We start from the raw sequence: 17,656 nt of genomic DNA, 5'->3' as shown, positions 1-17,656 counted from the left end.
ATGGCAATATGTAAATCAATGGATGTGTAACTGATGTGATTCTGCAATCTGTGTATGGGGTGAAGGTGGGAGTTCATAACCCACTTGAATCAAAGTGTGGAATATGATATGTCAAGAAATTTGTAATGTTTTGAACAACCCACAATAAAAAATTAAAAAAAAAAAGAAAATATAAAAAATGCTTGTTTATAAAGAGAAAAAAAAAAAAGAAAAGTCATCAGTGAGTCTATTGCAGTTATTAAAACTATGTTGTCTTTTTCTTGGCTTCTTTTGAGATATTTTTGTTTCTTTGGGGAGTGGAGTTGAACCCAGTGGTGTCTAACCATTTAGCCACATCTCTAGCCCTTTAAATATTTTATTTTAAGACAGGGTCTTGCTAAGTTGTTGAGGCTGGACTTGAACTTGCAATCTTCCTGCCTCAGCCTCCCAAGTTGCTGGGATTACAGGCATGAGTCAGTTATTTTTTGTCTTTCAAGATTTGATTTTTAAAAATTCTAATATCTAGTTTAATACCTTGAGACTAGATTTTCTCTTCTTTGTTTTTAATTTTACTTAGTCTTGGCATTACTCTTTAAACCTGTGGCTTGAATATATTTTTATCAGTTTTAGAATATTCTTCTTTTGCATTCTTAAGTTTTTTCCTACAAATATCAATTCTGATCCATTCTGTCTATCCCTGTTCTCGGTTACTTGAACCATATGTATTATTTTATCACATTTCATATGTTTCTAATGTTTTTGTGTATTTTCAAAAATTCCTTTTTATTCTACTCAAACTATATGTTTTCTACTGAGTTACCTTCTATTTTATTAATCCTCTTTTCTTTAGCTATTAATCTGCTCTTAAATTCATCAATCAAGTTTTAAACTTCTATTGCAACTTTTTTTTTGAGAATTCCCATAGGATTGGTTTTTATGGATTCTAATTCTCTTATAACTAAAGTAACTAACTAGGTCCATTTCTATTTCTTGGCATGTAAGGCAATTTAACTTTGGTTGCTGAATAATACACATGAATAATTGTAGAGTTCTGGATGAAATCATATATCTCCAGATATGAGCAGGATATAAGCAGTCTCCTTATATCCTCTGGAAATTCACTGAACTTCAGCGAATTTCAGGCAGATCTCCTAATACAGTCAAGGCTGAGTTGCAGATTTTTTTTTTAAAGCTATATCTTATAGATTTACTCTCAGATCCTAGGAAGTAGCTCTTCAGGACTTGATACTAATTAATAGCCTGAGAGCATTTTTAATTTACCTCTTTGGTGACTTTGAACTCAAATTTTTGTTTTGTTCTCTATTTTCCAAAAATAGGCATTCATGCAAATAAATAAAAGAACCTTGCTTTTCATGGATGTCCTTAGTTCTAGTCTGTTGTACTACGAAGTGTTAGAATGTCAGGTTCACTTTTCCAGAATCTTGCAGCCTCAAATTATGATTTCCTCAAAATCCCAGAGTCAGGTTTTTGTGTTTCTATCCCTATGAGTTTGGGAAACATCTACTGGATTCTGTACCTTTTGGTAATGGCTTTCAGCTCAGTTTCTCAGTGCCTCATCTACCCCAGTGCCAAGCTTTGTCAAATATCCTAAGAGCAACTTATAGAACACTGGTTCCCTTTTCTCTCCTTCTTTTTCCTCCAGGATCTTGATCTCCAAACCTCAGTTATTTCAGCAATTGACATATATGAGACATGGTCTCTTGATCCCATTGATTTAGTAGGAGATTTGGAAAATACATATCAAAATTTCCATAAATAAACACATATTATTCACATAAATACGAACTATGATACATGCCAAAAAAGTAAGAAAGGAGGGTGCTCTGACAGCAATAATGCAGGTGGGGAAGAAAAGATGTTCCTGTGAGTGGCCATGAAATTAGTGATCTTGTGACTTCTTTCTGTGCTTCTCTCCAGACTTGCTACCACTTGCATACATGTTAATATCAGTAATGGCTCAAAGGTTTTATGAAGGGGTGACAGGATGTGATTGTTATGACTCTGAAAGTATCTCTTCAGGAAAGAGAATGTTTCCAAAACAGGAATCACAAATGTAAATGACTGTATTTGTTAAAAGGCGAATCATCAAGTCCACGTTTGAGTCTATTGCTCTTAGTGCTTGGACCACCTCGGAGAAAAGCAAAACACTAGTGGAGTTGAATTTTCTGATCCTTTCTCAACTAATGAGAAAGTGATTTTGAGATAAATGGCTCCATAGATTCCAATGTAAGAACTGATAATACATAGTCAACTTATTTGCATTCAAAATAGACATTTCTGCCCCTGTCATAGAGCTGGGGTTTTGTTTGTTTGCTTGTTCTGGGTTTAGTGTTTATTTTGTCTAGTTTACCCAGAAATGTGAAACCCTCTCCATCTCTTTTCCCAGTTATGATGCCTCCCTGCAGAACTACACAATTTTTTTTTATGTTTTCTAAATCTCTAAATACAGAATGAGAAAAAAAAATGCTTAAAGAGGCCCTCTCAATATTACTTCTCTAATGAGGTCCACCCACCCACATGGTAGAATTGGCAACTTCTCTCTCTGATTTAGGGGTTGGAGTCACACCCACAAACAGAAGCAACCATAAGGCTGGCAGCAACCTGTGGTTTGCATGCAGACCACAAGAGGATAATTAAAGCTTTCCTTTGGTTAAAAGGCAGAAGAAACCCTACCACAAAAATATATCATAGCCCATTCCCATCCCCACTGTGTGCTTTCCTTTGTTTTTTGGCGGGGGGTACAAACACCTTCCTTAGCATGTAGATGCCTATAGCAGCACTACCATATGGAACTCCTAAAAATAACAGTGTCAGCAAATTAGTGATACCCATCTCTTGTTTAAAATTCCTTTTACCATAGGATCTTCCCCAGAAAGTGCCTATTGCTTTTGTAGGACTCAAGCATCATCTTCCTTGGCAAGGATGATTCCTCAAGACTTCCATATTTACTTCTTACCCAGGCTGAGCTCATCATGCACTCTTAAATTGTTTTTAAAATAATAACTACAGAGTTAGATATGTCTGTTTTCCCTTGTGAGGATTAATTGATAATATGAAATCACCTAATTCCCTCAGGCCTCTCCAGGTTATGAGTTCAAAGATGAATGTGCTTATATTAGTATGGAGATCTCATTAGCTCATTAGCTCTGAGCCACCACCTGTCCACACAAGCTGGCAGCCCACACTTTGGTTTCCCCTGGATATTTCAGGAAGTTCCAGAGAATGTTTCACTTGTGCACAGAAATGAATCTCTTCCTGTTCTGCTCCAGCCACTTTGTTGGTGGTCTGCTGACTGTAAGTCAGATAGTAGAGGAATCCTAATGTGACAGTGGGTCTCCAGAATTCTATATGATAGCACTGTTCTGTTAGATAGCATGATTTCCTATTGCTACAAGCTCAGAAAAACTCTTTGCCACTTACAAGCCAGAGCATTCAGGGTGCTGAAGCAGCAAAGGGTCAGTGATAGAGTTTGGGGCAAAATGCTCTCCACAACCCTGTGTGGCACTTGCCATTGTGGCTTTGAGCCTGCTTAGGTCCTGAGCCTCAAAAAATTTCACTGTGGCAGAGATGACTTATCATGTTCCAATCATTCTCCCCCCTTTTATAGAAGCAACATCCTTAATATTCCCCCTTTTTATAGAAGCAACTCCCTTAATTCTGGGCACTTGGCTATTCAGAAATAAGACAGCACTTTCTATATCTCATTCCTAGGTATGCCTAAGTTGTTTTGACCAACGAAATGGGGACAGAGATGATCTACATTACTTTCCCTAAAGGAAGAAATATCGCACCTTTTTCATACCCACCAACTAGATAGACCTAGCTAAAAGTCTGATTGTGGTTTGTCCCACGAACTCATGTAGTTTAATTCCCAATGTCTCATGTCAATGGCATTAGGAGGGCAGAAACTTAATCCCACTGTGGTCTACCTTTGGGAAGTGGTTAGATAAGGTCTTCAGGATGGAATCCCTATGGTTGAATCCTGGTGGCTTTATAACAAGAAGGGAGACTAGGCAGACACACATGGTCCCACCATGAGGAAATGCATTCAAGGAGGACTCTCATCAGAATCTGCCATGCTCTTCAGAGTTCCAGCCTCCCAACTGTGAACTAAATAAGCCTCCTTTTTTTAATGAAGTCACCTGCTGTTGTTTTAGTAATGAAATATGGGCTAATACAACACACGATTTGAACATGTGGGTAATAGTTACACTGGAGAGATTGTGGGACAAAGGAAAGAAGCAGCTAAGGTTCCCCATGACAACTTCAGACTGCTGAGAGAAGAATACATTTCTGCTTCATTCAAGCCATTATTATCTGGATATTTGCCCATTCAGGAACACAATTCTTGCCTAGTGTCTTGGTCTATTTTGGTTTAAAGCAAATTCCTCCGGATTGATGAAAGAACAAATCCCATTCATTTCCATTGTCTTTGACTTCTCTATAGGACATGTGTATAAAAGAGAAAAGTTTTTTCAACTTTAATTTCTTTTTACTCAAAGAAGAGAAAAAAATCTTGACAGAAAGAAGAGTCCCATGGACATCCTCTCCTAAATAGGCAGTTTCCTTACAGAGCATCATGTCATAACAGCAGCATGCTCTGGGCATCTGATTACACACTGCTGTCCATCAACCACTGGAGAAGTGCCCCTCAGTGGCCAGTGGTTCACAGACAGCAGCTATTTTTCATATTTTTGCTTTTACCTCTAAACTATTCTAAATTTTGGTTTATTAACTTAATATTAAGCTTGAAAACTCAACTATTATCATTTGTCTCTAAAAACCATAAAATAAAATCCTAAGAATGTAAAAGCCAAACACATTTTAACCACAAGAACGAGCGTTATAGGAATTTTCAGGGAGAGCATCCATTGGCATGTTCATGGTTCCTTCAGATATGTCTTGCTGCTGGGAGTGATAGAAGGGTCCTTATTTGTATAAACCCCCAAAGACCTCCAAAATTGAGACAAGGCTTCCCCACACAAAAGCAAACCAGAAAATGTTTTCAAAGAGAATAAGTATTGAATGAGCTGTCTTAAAGGAAAGGAACTAATTTTGACTGAGTCTCAAATGTGGGCTAAGAACATCCAACATAATTTATTATCAATTTCCCAAAGCAATTCCTTTGTGGAGCATTCTAAACCATGCCTAGAAATAAGTAAGGATAGCAGAGGTTAAAACACTAGTTCTACTTAGGCAGGATTTGAACCCAGTGAGTGCGGAGGCCATAATGTGTGCCCTTTCTCTATTGTACATCATCCTCCAAGTTGGAAGCCCTTCTAAGATTTCATGAGCAAGGCATCTGAGATAAATAGGCTTTTCTACAAACAGGTAGAAGGTAAGGAATGTGTCTAGGGAGAGATAACCTAAATAAAACCAAATTATGAGGAGTTGTATGCTAAAAGTTTTAGCCTCAAAGAAAGAAGCTAGAGGACTGAGTGTTACCTCTAGGCCCGAAAGAAACTTTATTCATGAAGACAGCAGCTCCAATTTATCATGTCATTCATTAATCTTACAAACATTTATTGTTCAAGCAACAAGAAAAATACTTATGTTAATACAGAGCATAATCAGGTTCAGGTCTTTCCCTGACTAATGAGGCGAGGTGTGGGGTGTCCATATGAAAGGAACCAACTCTCCCAGTTCCCACACAGAAAGATCATTGAATAAAATATGGAAACCTTACCTTGTTCTTGTGCAAAGGCAGGGCACAACTCCTGATGATGTTCTGTATAAAAATGTGACAGAATGTTGTAAAGAAAAATCAAAATGCTTAAGCCATGCAGTGATTTCTGAATTGGTTATAAAAGTATATGATTAGGATTTTGCTCTGGGATAATAAAAATAGGTGGTGAAGCCTGTTAAATCAGGAAACATAACCTTCAAACATCTAAAATTAAATCAAGCATCCCCAAATTTGTTGATAGGTTGCTTTATGGCCAGTACTAGGTACAACACTGTACAATAATTGACAAAATAGAAATAAATGGAAAATACAGAATAATCCTTAGCTGGAACTTTTGGGAAATAAATCATTAAGGACAGCTACAATATTCAGAATTGAAGCATTTTTTTTTTCAATAACAAAATTTCCTTTAATTTTCCCCAGCTTAAATGGCTCCAGAGGTGTACATTTTCCAAGAACATTTTCAGGGTCAGCATCACAATTTTGAAGCCACTGATCCAATAATCGCTAAAAGCTAGTATAATCATAGGTTATATTCCAATTAATTAAAATCTGAATCATTTCACATTCTATACTAATTTATATGTTTTGACTCATTTCACAGGTCCTCTACTGTTTTATCAAGGTTATTTTCTAATTCCTCAAGCCAGCCATTTCTATTAATTTTTATTATGTTTCTATAACCTTAGCCAATTCATATTTGACCACCAAACCAGTCCAGTAAGAATGATGTCTGCTTGGCACCCCCTCACTTAGGAACAATGAAAAGTCTGTACAGAGTAAGGGCTATGGGGGAGGAGCAATATTAGAGGTCCCTTTAGGAGCATAAGTTTTAGGACCTTGCACGAACATGGGTAGGGTGGCATAATGAGAAAGTGTGGGACATTGACCAGGACTCCACATTTTCTAGTTCAGATGAAAAACTGAAACTCAGGAGGAGCTGGTTCAGTGTGAATGTAAAGGAAGTATTTGAGTTTCATTAGGATGCATGAAGGTTGAAATACCTTGAGGTGTCTCTGTGATTTCCAAGTTTGGGTTTAATTGTCTTCAGAAAGTCAACATATTTAAAATGGGCATCATGATCAGCCAGACATTTTATCAGACACAAGTAAAGCCATGTGGTACTTCCTGGGATGGTTTTGGGTACTTGATAGGGATCTAATGTCTTGCATGGTAAGATGAGGTTTTAGAGGGGGAGTGTTAGGCCACCACCATTGCCTTGAACACTTAAACCATTGCACCTTTTGGCTCATGAGGGTTGGTAATGTGGTCATTCTAGGATCAGAATAGCCTTTCTTAGATTCATCATAAAGCTGGGTCCAGGGATGTTTAGGTAGTCACAGGGGGATTTTTTCAATGACTCTAATGAATGAATGAAGCTTCTTTTGGTACTGGTGGCTAATGTAAAAGAAAACCCAATGAGAATAAACAGTAAAGTAAAAAAAAAAGTAAAGTAAAGAAAAAATTTCTAATTGAGATCACTGTGTCCCATGCTAGTGACTCTCTGCACCATTACAATGATACTTAATACTTATTTATGTATTTAAGGAAATGCATACCTAGCATTCACAGGCCATGCAGATGGTAAGTTGTGGGACTGGGATCCAAACCCAGGATATCTGATCCCACAGCTTGTTTTATACTGTCATTTACATCAGTCAATCAAATAACTTAAATTGAGCTTCTAGGTTGCAAATCCAAAAATGTACCTATATACATTGCATTCAATAGATATCTATACTTTGTTCTAGATCTATTTGCCCTAAGTATGCTGAATTCAAAATCACATTATTTTGATTGATATGAAGAAATGGATTTGTCTGTTTTCTTATGCCCTCTTCTCCCACAAACAATAGAAGACATAACTAATATGTTCTACAAATCCAGAGGCATTGAATTTATCTTTGCTAGTTAAAGTACATCATGAAGAAAATACCTAGTAAGCAATATAAAAATTCTAGACAACAGAAAAGAAAGATGAAAATATTTTTGAACTGGAGATTATAAAGTTAAGATAAATCTACACTTTGGAGAAAGCCTGATAATATTAGTGATAGCAAACATATTGCACTTACTGTGTTCCAGACATTCTTCTCAAGACTATACACATGAAGATTAAATTTATACATGGAAAAACAAAAGCACAGAGAAGTTAAGTAATTTGCTATGGTCACCCAGCAAGTACGCCATAATAGTGGAACTGGTTTGAGCCCAAGTAGCTGACACAGGACTCCATGTTTTTACCCATAATCGCATACTTATTCTGGCTAGCCACATCATAGCTGGGATGAAAGGGAAGATGGTTTGACATCCTAAACTTGAGGTTCTCTGGGACAAGTCCTAGAGGAAGAAAAGTGAATTCTCTAAGAGATCCGGTGCCTAGTAATCCCTTTAAGATGTAAGAAACACACTTGTAACCCACTAAACTTTGATTATGGTTAAGAGTGGAGCTTGCTAGTATGTTATTGACATCACAAAAATGATCTAACTGGGATATTTGAATCTTAATTCCCCACGTTCTAATTCCCTGTATTACTGGCATTCATTCTTAAGCAGTCATTAAATTGAATCAGTCTCATTTTAACTCTTGCAGTGAAACAAATTAGAACTTTGACAAAATAAAAAGGGAAATAAAGAACTGATGGTAATAACTTTCATAATCTTAAAGAAGCACTGGATTAAGAGTCAAAAACTTTGCTTTAACTCTGCCCCTCACTAATCGGCTGATTTGAGCAATCAATTTAACATTACACAGATGTATACTTAATAATTGTAAAATAAGGAGAACAAAAGCTAACATCTATGAATTGCCTTTTATATACAAGGTGTCATTCTAGGAACTTTACATATATTGACTAATCCAATCCTCACCATATTAGTAATTAATAATTTCCACTCATTTTCAACATTGAGAAAATAGAGGCTTAGAGAAAGTAGGAATTTGTTTAAAGTCAGTCAATTAGTGAGATGCAAAGCATCAAAGTTCATGAACTTGTTTATGTTATTGTCTGCTTCTTAGTTTTTACATTTTGCCTCCCTTTCACCACTGTAAACCTACAATTCCAGAATTTTAGAAGTGCACAATGGGGATAGGTAATGTTGGTGTTCTTGAAACCCTAGTTTGTGTATGTGACCACTGTGTTAATTCATTTTCACCTCCATTTCTTGAGAGTCATTCCTGGATTCTGGTTTCACTATCAAACACAATGGAAAAGTAGTTTTATCCTCCCAATTAAAATTTAGATTATTATCAGCTGCATGATGGCAGGATGTGTGATAACCCCTTACAGTGAAAACCTAGAATGCATTCTCTTAGGAGGTTAACTTATGTCTAAGAAGTGACAGGTATCAGAGAAGAAAATTTGATTATAGGTATTGTTTGCATGGTCTATTTGAATCTTGAAATGTTTGAGAAGACTTGGTCAAAAGACAAGAAAGGACAAGTTTTCCACAGTGGGTGTTTTCCATGCTTATGAATGTAATTTTGTCCCTGCTGAAAATTCAGAAGTTGTTTTGTCCAAAAAAGGACACTGACATCCTATCCTATGCTTTACCTGACATCTTATACTGCACACTAAACCACACGGGGTGAACTTCAAATGACTCAGCTATAGGAATGTATATCTGGTTTGAAAGCTGAGGTCAGCTCCAGTGTGCTTCCTCGTGTTGCTCCTAGAGGGGTGGAAGACACCTGTACACATCTTCTTATTGCTTTTGTCTTCTTTCATTTCTATAAAACAGCCATCAGATCCCCAAGCACTTAAACATCTTCCATTACAGCCAGAGATTATTGAGTGTTGAGTGGTGGTTGTTTGGGGTATTAGTAACAAAGCCAAATACAGGCTTTTGGTGACTCCTAAGAAAGAATGAGAGTAAAATGATCACAAGGATAGTTTGGAACCTACTAAGGAAAAGTTGCTCTACACCAATCGCTGGGATAATTATGATCAAATAATTTATCAGTGTAAAAATAAGATAAAGAATGTAAGACTTTTCTCTCCCATGAAGATATAAACAACACTATATTACCAGAGATGGAAACAGAAGCCCAAATTGTGTCATCATAAATTAATAACCATGAAAGTGGGCCTCTATGTACCAGTCAATAAGAGTTCCCACCCAAAACTCCTTGAGTGTTCCTCAAAAAATCTTTTGTTTCAGGGAGTTTACATGGCTTCTTTATTCTTCTTGGAATACCACTTCCCAGGTATGCACAGAGCTCACTTCTTTAACTCCTTCAAGTCTGTGTTCAAAGGTTATCTTCTCAATGATGCCTTCTCTGACCCATCCTGCTTAAAATTCAAACTACCCTTTTCCATCTCCCCACAGCACTCTCTATTTTCCTTAACCGGTTTCATTTATTTCTGTAGCATTTGCCATCTACTCCTATACAATTTTCCCTCCATTAGGACATCAGGAATCCTTGTTTGTTTTTACACTACTCTATTTCTTGTGCACAGAGGCTTATATAAAACAATATATGGGTAGACTCATTATAGAACAATGCCTGACACAACATAAATTGCCATTAGTCGTGGAGTGAATGAATGACTAAACAGACATTGTAAAGTTTTAAAATTACTTCATGTAACTATATAGGCCAGAGTGGCAAAGTTGGGTCCCAAGGAGACAATTACATCTAAATCCAGGTAATCTAAGAGGGAGAAAACAGTAAAGTAAGCCTGAAGCAATCATACTTGTTCTCTGAGTGAATTCAGAGCCATGATTCGAAGAAACCAACTATCAGGGTTGAGTTCAATGGTGTAGGTGGAACATAGGTGAGAAATAGTAGTTAGAGAGAAAAAGACTCTGAAAGAATACAGGTCACAGGCTAGGGCAGCCAAAAAAAGTTTTCTGGAGGAACAAAAGAACAATTGCATTTATAGTTATTAGATAATAATTAGAAACTTGATGTACTATTGGACAAGTTTAAGACATTTAGCATATAAACATTTGTCATATGTTGGACTCTCCAGTGGCTGAATTGCCTTTGTCAGTCAGGGTAGGCAAGGTTAAGCTGCAGTAACAGATATTCCCCAACTTAATGTGGCTTTAAATTTTGACATTTTATTTTTTACTTACTGCATGTCTACCATGGGTAGCAAAGAGGTTTTGCTCATCATACTCACTCAGGGACTTAGACAAAAAGAAGCAATATCTCATTATGCTTCCATATTTAAAGGACAAGGAAAAAGGTAGATCAGGAGAACCATATGTTGGTTCATGAAGATCCTAACCTGAAGGGATGTATATCACTATTACTCATATTTAACTGTCCAATATATTGCAAAACTGAGTCAGTGGGGGTTAATAAAATACCTCCCCTTTTTTTTCACACCAGGGATTGAAATGAGATGTACTTTACCATTGAATTACATCCCTAGCACATTTTATTATTTTTTTTAATTTGAGAGAAGGTCTCACTAAATTGCTTAAGGCCTCACTAAATGGTTGAAGCTGGCTTTGAACTAGGGATCCTCCTGCCTCAGTCTCCTGAGTTGCTGGATTACAGCGTGCACCACCACATCTAGCTAATGTACCTCTTCTATGAGAGAGACAATGAATATAAGTGAAGTCTAACAGACCATATCATCCAGTTCTGAAACTGGAACTATGACTCTTGAAGGGAAACAGAGTCCTCCTCCAAATATTTTTACTTGAATTTGATTTGAACTGGGACTGGTGGAAAGCAACATGGGAGGGGAGAATTCTTTCCGGAAAGGCTGTGGTAGCAGCAGCACCTGAATCTGTATACTATGTTATATCTATAAGTTGGAGTACTGAGTCGAAAAGGACAGATGTGGAATCTTCACCTGATGGTGTTTGGTGTGATTCGGGACATAGTTGAGGCTGTGTAACTCCCCTGTTTAATTTAAAGCCTGATTATCTACCATTCTAATCACATCTGAGTCCCCCAACATCTTTTCAATTAATACCATTATTTGAAAATCAGGGTGACCAATTTCTGTTGATCACATTTAAGAATAATGACTAATACCAATAGTCTGGAATATCATGCACTCTTCTTGTTCTACTTGTCAGAATATTTGCAAACTTCTGAACAAAAGTTGACTTATCTGGCACTTGACTGAAGAAGAGAATATTCCTATCCCTTTAAATTTAGTTTTATATTTTTAAAAGCTATCTATGAACACAAACTAAAAACTCAAATTTCTCCAAGTCATACAAAGCAGTACTCTTTCTACTACATCTTTCTCTTTCTCACCAACCAATTTCTACTATTTCAGTTGATTCTTTTGATATTTACCTCCTTATCTCTAGCAACATGATGGTAATAGCCAAGACTTGTATATTGCTTCTGTGCCAAGTATTGTTCTCAGTAATTTAGAAATTTAGACCATGTATAAATCTTATGAGATAGCTAATTTTAATTTCAGCTTTCATATAAGAAAATAGATTCAAATATTTTGTACAACTTGCCCAAGATCAAATGGTTGAAAATTGGTGGTGCTAGGATTTTAACACAGAGAAACCAACTCTTTAATACACATTACTGTGCCCCCACCTGTACTTATTTATTTACATTCTGATTATGCAGCTGTAAACATTTATCTATTAACTTGTCACTTGGTGAGGACCTCTTTTACCCATAACATACAGTACTCTTTTCATTCTTCATATTCCATAGTATATAGAAATATTTAGTGATCATTATATCTATAAAACTGGTATAAAGAAATGAATGGCACATTTAACTTCAAAATTTACCCAAATAGTTGCAAACCTCCTCTTAATATATCCAAATATATTAAATATTACATAAATTTTATCTTCTTGATTGTTTTTGGAGTCTCTTGAGTCTCTAATTATTCTGTAGACCTGATGTATGGTTGTTATTTTGGATCTTACTTCGTGGAAAGGTCATGAGAATTTTATTTCATCTCTTTCTTGTGTTAGCTTCTAAGATCCCATTCTTCTGTTTTCTTGGTCTGTTACTATTTTTTGTCAAGACCGATACATTTTAGTAGCTTCTCGAGAAAGACTGCATGAGATATAATTTATTAAAACTTTTCATTTATGAAAGTACTTTTCTTATATGTAAGCATGCAAATGATAGTTTGGCTAGGTATAGAATTCCAGATTGGGAATAATTTTCCCTAATTTTGAAGACATTATTCCATCAAGTTTTTTAGCTTTTGATGTTGCTTTTGAGAGTTTAGTTATATTCTGATTCTTTATCCCATGTAGTAAGGGAATCGAACATCAGAAAAATGATCAAATGATTTATTAAATTGAATTTATAAGGATTATTTTGTCTAATCTATGGAAAACACTGCTGCATACTTGTAACATTTTTATTTGATTTATAATTTTATGGAAGCCTGGATATGTTTTGCATTATAATTAATATATGAATCTTCATCACTTTGATTGTTAACAAAAATATATATGTGTCCTCTCTCTCCCACAAATCTAATTTGTTTATACAGAAGTTCTTTTAATATTGTTACTGTTTTTCTTCTCCCAGTGTAAAGTAGGAACAGGTTGGTAGGAAGATGGGGAAGAAGTGCATGAAGACTTTCCAGAGACAGAGAATAGTCAGTGTGAAAGATGAAGGTGAGTCAAGAGTTCATCGGGCTGAATAATTTTATTTTATGGAGAGAAAAATCAACTGGAAGAGTGTAAAAGATGTATTGAGGAGCTATGTTGAGTGACCATAAAATTTATCAGCCAAACCAGAACAACTCTGGGAATGACAATGGATGATATTAATATCTACTCCAGAATGGCAAGTATGAATTAGATAAATTAAGATAGTTCAGGACAAGTTGGGACACGTCAATTTTTCTACAGTAACCATGGCCTAACCAGTTGTAGAATTCTTGTCTCTCGTATTTTTCTGTTTCTCCACTTTATGCTAACTTCATCCACAGTCGATCTCTGTTGAGTCATCTCTTCTCTTACATCATTTTAGCTGCCACTTAGTTCTTCATTCATTCAACAAATATTTTTGAACACCTGTCTTCACTGCTGATCCTTAAAGTACCTCTCATCCTTTAGATTAGTTAGTACTTTCATTAAAAATTACCTCATGTATAACAAGCCAGAAAAATATTAGAAAATGACCAAGAGAGCTGATATTGCCATATTTTATTCAAGAAGTAATTAGGTAAGTAAAATTTGGCCCTATTAGGTAACATAGCACAAATGAAGTAGTTCATTAATACTAAGTTAAATACATAGTCAGCTAGAAGTGTAGGTTGCTTAGCAGGTTTCTGTGATGGTATTGACATAATTATTCAGTGGTTGTTTCAGGAAGGGCTTTATAGAAAATTTAAGGAGGCATGACCACCAAGAGTGGGGAAAATGAAGTGAAGTTTAAGGTAGAAATACACAAATGCAGATAGAAAAGCAAAAAAAACTCTTCAAAGTTCCAGCATTGTAACTGATGCTGTGGGTTATTTTTCAAGGTGGACTTTCTGTCTCAGTCACTAACCATACATATTAGAATGCTGTTTATGAAAAATGTGTGAGCAAAGCCAAACTAGTTCACCATTTTGCTTGTATTGAAGTTAAAGCCTTAGAGGGATTCTCAACTTATTGCTGTTGGTTATTTGACATAATTTGCTTTACATCTCAGGTGTACATTTTAAAGTTTATCTTTCCTTGGGTGGATGAAATGCATTGGTAGTCTCACATGAAGTGCTGATGTTGAAAGTTCTATACTACATATCAATATGGGGTCTTGTGTGGCCCTCAGAGAACATATGAATAAATTTTTTAAATTTTTATCAGTAAATATAATCTGTACTTCATACCTGCAAGTCTGCATGAGTGGATTGAATCAACTGCAGTTCAAAGCTATTTAGGAAAATAATTTTATTGATACTAAATATGCAGACTTTTCTCTTGTCATTCTTTCATAAACAGTACTATATAACAACTATTTACATAACATTAACTACTTTAAGTAAACTAGAGATGATTTTGAATATAAAGAAGAATGCAATAATAAATTTAAAAAAACATTTTAAAAAGACTGATGGATGTACAACTAAATATAAACAAATGTTTTTAGTGCTAGGATTATGGGTGGTTGTTACACTTTTCTACATATTCTAGTTTTTCCATAATGAATACATATACCACTTACATTCACAAAACAATATTTTTTTAAAGCATACAGGAGTATGCGCATAGTTATATGCAAATACTATGCCATCTTATATAAGGGGCTGTACACCCACAATTTTGTTCTATACAAGGATCCTGGAAGCAACCTTACACAGGTATAGAGGGATGATCATATATTGTACTAAAATAGGATATAAGCAAGGAACTGTACTAGATCTTTAGTGACTAGACAAGCCTGTCTTTGCCATGTGGTGAGTCTTTTGGCAAAGTTCTTAACTTTTCTAACTTCCAGACTCCTCAACTGTACAAAAAGAAAAATAATTCCTGGTGGAAAATTCAGTGTAACATTGCAAATTGTGATGATAAAAAAGTAACTCTGTGTTTAACAAATGTAACTATCATCATACTAGAAATAAATACATCTTTGGCAAAGTACTGGAGTCCAACTGAAGATGTTTAGGATCCATGAGTTCCTGCACATTTTAAGCAAGACTCTTGGTTTTTATTAAGTTATTAATCTTTAATTTAACCACATGAAATTTATGTGTTTTTCCATTTTCACTGTTGCTTTTAAGGGTAGTATCTATTCCCTCCTCCCCTTCTTTTTAAATTTGTTAATTTCCAAATATGAGCTCATTTAAATCTAAATCACTTTTCTCTCTGGCATGCAGGTCACATGAGTAGACCAGGAAAAAAAAAAGATTTCAGAAAGCACAGTTCTTTTGAGGAGTCACTGTGCCTGCTGCAAAATTATTCGAATGAAAAGATTTTTTTTTCTTTTGGAGGTAAAACGACAATTAAGGTCGACCTCCTTCGCTCAAATTAAAAAAGAGAAAAAGGAGTGTAATGAAGAATCTGACTCCTTCCTCTAATTTTACAAGTTCAATGGTAATCTAACCGTGCCATTCATTTACAGAAACCATTAATTTTACTATGTGGCTGAAAGTAGTAGGCCTCAGCTTTCATTCTCTTACTTTTCCCCCTCCTTAGTCTTTGTGTGTGCACCTGTTCAGGCCACTTTAGCATCCCATTTGTAAAACTTTGGGTAATCCTCTGGCACTAACCCTGGTGTGATAATACTTCTGTTATTCAGCAGCCTAATTACAAAGGACAACACAGATAAAACACTTCAGTCCTATTTTTTAATAGCTGATTTGCCAATTTCACTGAGCTCCAAAGAGAATAGTCTCCAAACCTTGCTGGATTTAAATTTAATCTGAATTTGTTCAGCACATGGAGCTCCTATACCTTAGAGCAGACCTTTTGTTGTCAGATTTTTGGATACCTCACTTCTTCCCTCACCTGCACTCCTATCCAGTAGTTTATAATAAGAATCTGTTTGCTTTTTAGAATAAAGTTTCATAATATAATTGGAGTATTTTCAAGCATTCCCCCACATCCATTTGAGACAACTGTTGACATCCTCCAACAACAAAATAATTGGAGCATAGGATAGAAGGCACTAAAGGGTAACCTAAATAATCTAGATGAAAGATGAGCCAGGAATGCTTTCTAATTTGGCAAATTCTTTCTTGTGTAGTGTTAGAAATGGAGCTCAGTAAAGAAAAATGTGTTTAGTATTGCTTTTCTGGTTTAAGATGGAAAAAAGAGAAAAAAATTCTAATTTCTAACAAACTGAAAAAAAAGGCTTATTCATTCAGGACAGATAGGCCTCCAGTTTCTGAGTCCTCAACTCTCCTTTTTTGATCTAGAAAGGAGCTGGAGATGTGGCAAGAAGAATGATCTGAAGAGTTCTGGATCCCACCTAGGCAGGTAGAGAATATTCTGAAATTTTGAGGATGGACTAAATCTCTCCCCCCCCAAACAAGGTTTGAGGTCTTTGGAGGGCTCTGTGTAACCAAGGGCAGCTCCTGCCACTTCTCAATCCCTTGATTTGAAACCCAAATAACTCCAGGGAAATTTAATACATTTGTTTCTGATTCGCTTACACTGACTGCTTCATCCACATGGTGTTGTGTAAGAGCTGTTTGATATCTAAGAAGGCTTCTTAGTCTTCTTTCAAAGCCTTTTATTTTGCTCCAGGAAATCACATTTTTCCTCATGTTCAGCAGAATTGGGAGCAGGGGAGACTTGGGTCTAGTTCTAAAGGTCACACTCACAAGCATCTAGAAGTTGGCAACCTGTGTCACTGTCCTCTGTTACGGCACCTGATCTGTGGGAAGCTCCAGGATCTCATCAAAAAGAAGCTTTTCATAAATTTCACTGACAATTCCTCAGTCATTTCATCAGAATGTGAATTTACCCATTTGAGATCCTAACTATCACATATTAAATGACCTCAGGGCGTACATTCAGCCCATTTTACCGACAGAAAAATCCATCATAGACTCAGGTGGCTCTTGTTTCAGTACAAAAAGACAATATAACTTGTTAGAAATACCAAACAACTCCTGAGTCATTTAATGCCAGTGAAAATCTTGTTGAAGAAACATCCACTTTGGATCACAGTAGAGCCTATTAATTCTGGGGGATTTTAATGTTTTAGAGGAAAAGTTCAAAGTTTGAAATTTGAATACTTGATTGATTGTTGAAATTCTCTAAAAGAGTGATCACTGAGACTAGTCAAAGTAATACCAACTATTTGTGACCTGCTCATAATAGTAAACTGGTTTATGGTAACATGTGTTGAGCACTTGTGATGCCCCAGATCCTGTGCTAAGTGCTACCTAAAATCGATTTCTTTCACTTACCTATAATCCTGGGAAGTAGACACTACTATTTTTATGACCACTTTCTCCCTTGAGTAACATGAGGCTCAACAGTTTCCAGGGAAAGATGAACAGTTACATATGGCCACTTCACTCATCTCTTATAGTAATGTAACATTTTTATTCAACAGGATGTAGTTAAAAG

The 17,656-nt window shown here is 35.9% G+C and overlaps 2 long non-coding RNA genes across 2 annotated transcripts in view; both read left to right on the top strand.

Annotated features, from left to right (window-relative positions):
• The window catches only part of LOC125616757, a 53,895-nt gene extending 39,562 nt beyond the window's left edge, over window positions 1-14,333 (top strand). The window contains exon 3 of the long non-coding RNA XR_007347504.1: window positions 13,176-14,333. This is a non-coding gene — a long non-coding RNA (uncharacterized LOC125616757). The remainder of the gene's footprint in view (window positions 1-13,175) is intronic.
• Window positions 1-17,656, top strand: part of LOC107139957 — a 167,053-nt gene that overhangs the window by 48,885 nt on the left and 100,512 nt on the right. The gene's annotated exons all lie outside the window — the stretch shown is intronic.

Source organism: Marmota marmota, unplaced genomic scaffold (genome assembly GCF_001458135.2).
Source record: "Marmota marmota marmota unplaced genomic scaffold, marMar, whole genome shotgun sequence".
Classification (NCBI taxonomy): Eukaryota; Metazoa; Chordata; class Mammalia; order Rodentia; family Sciuridae; genus Marmota; species Marmota marmota.
Note: the sequence above shows the minus strand (reverse complement) of the source record. Positions and strands in the feature narration are given on the sequence as shown.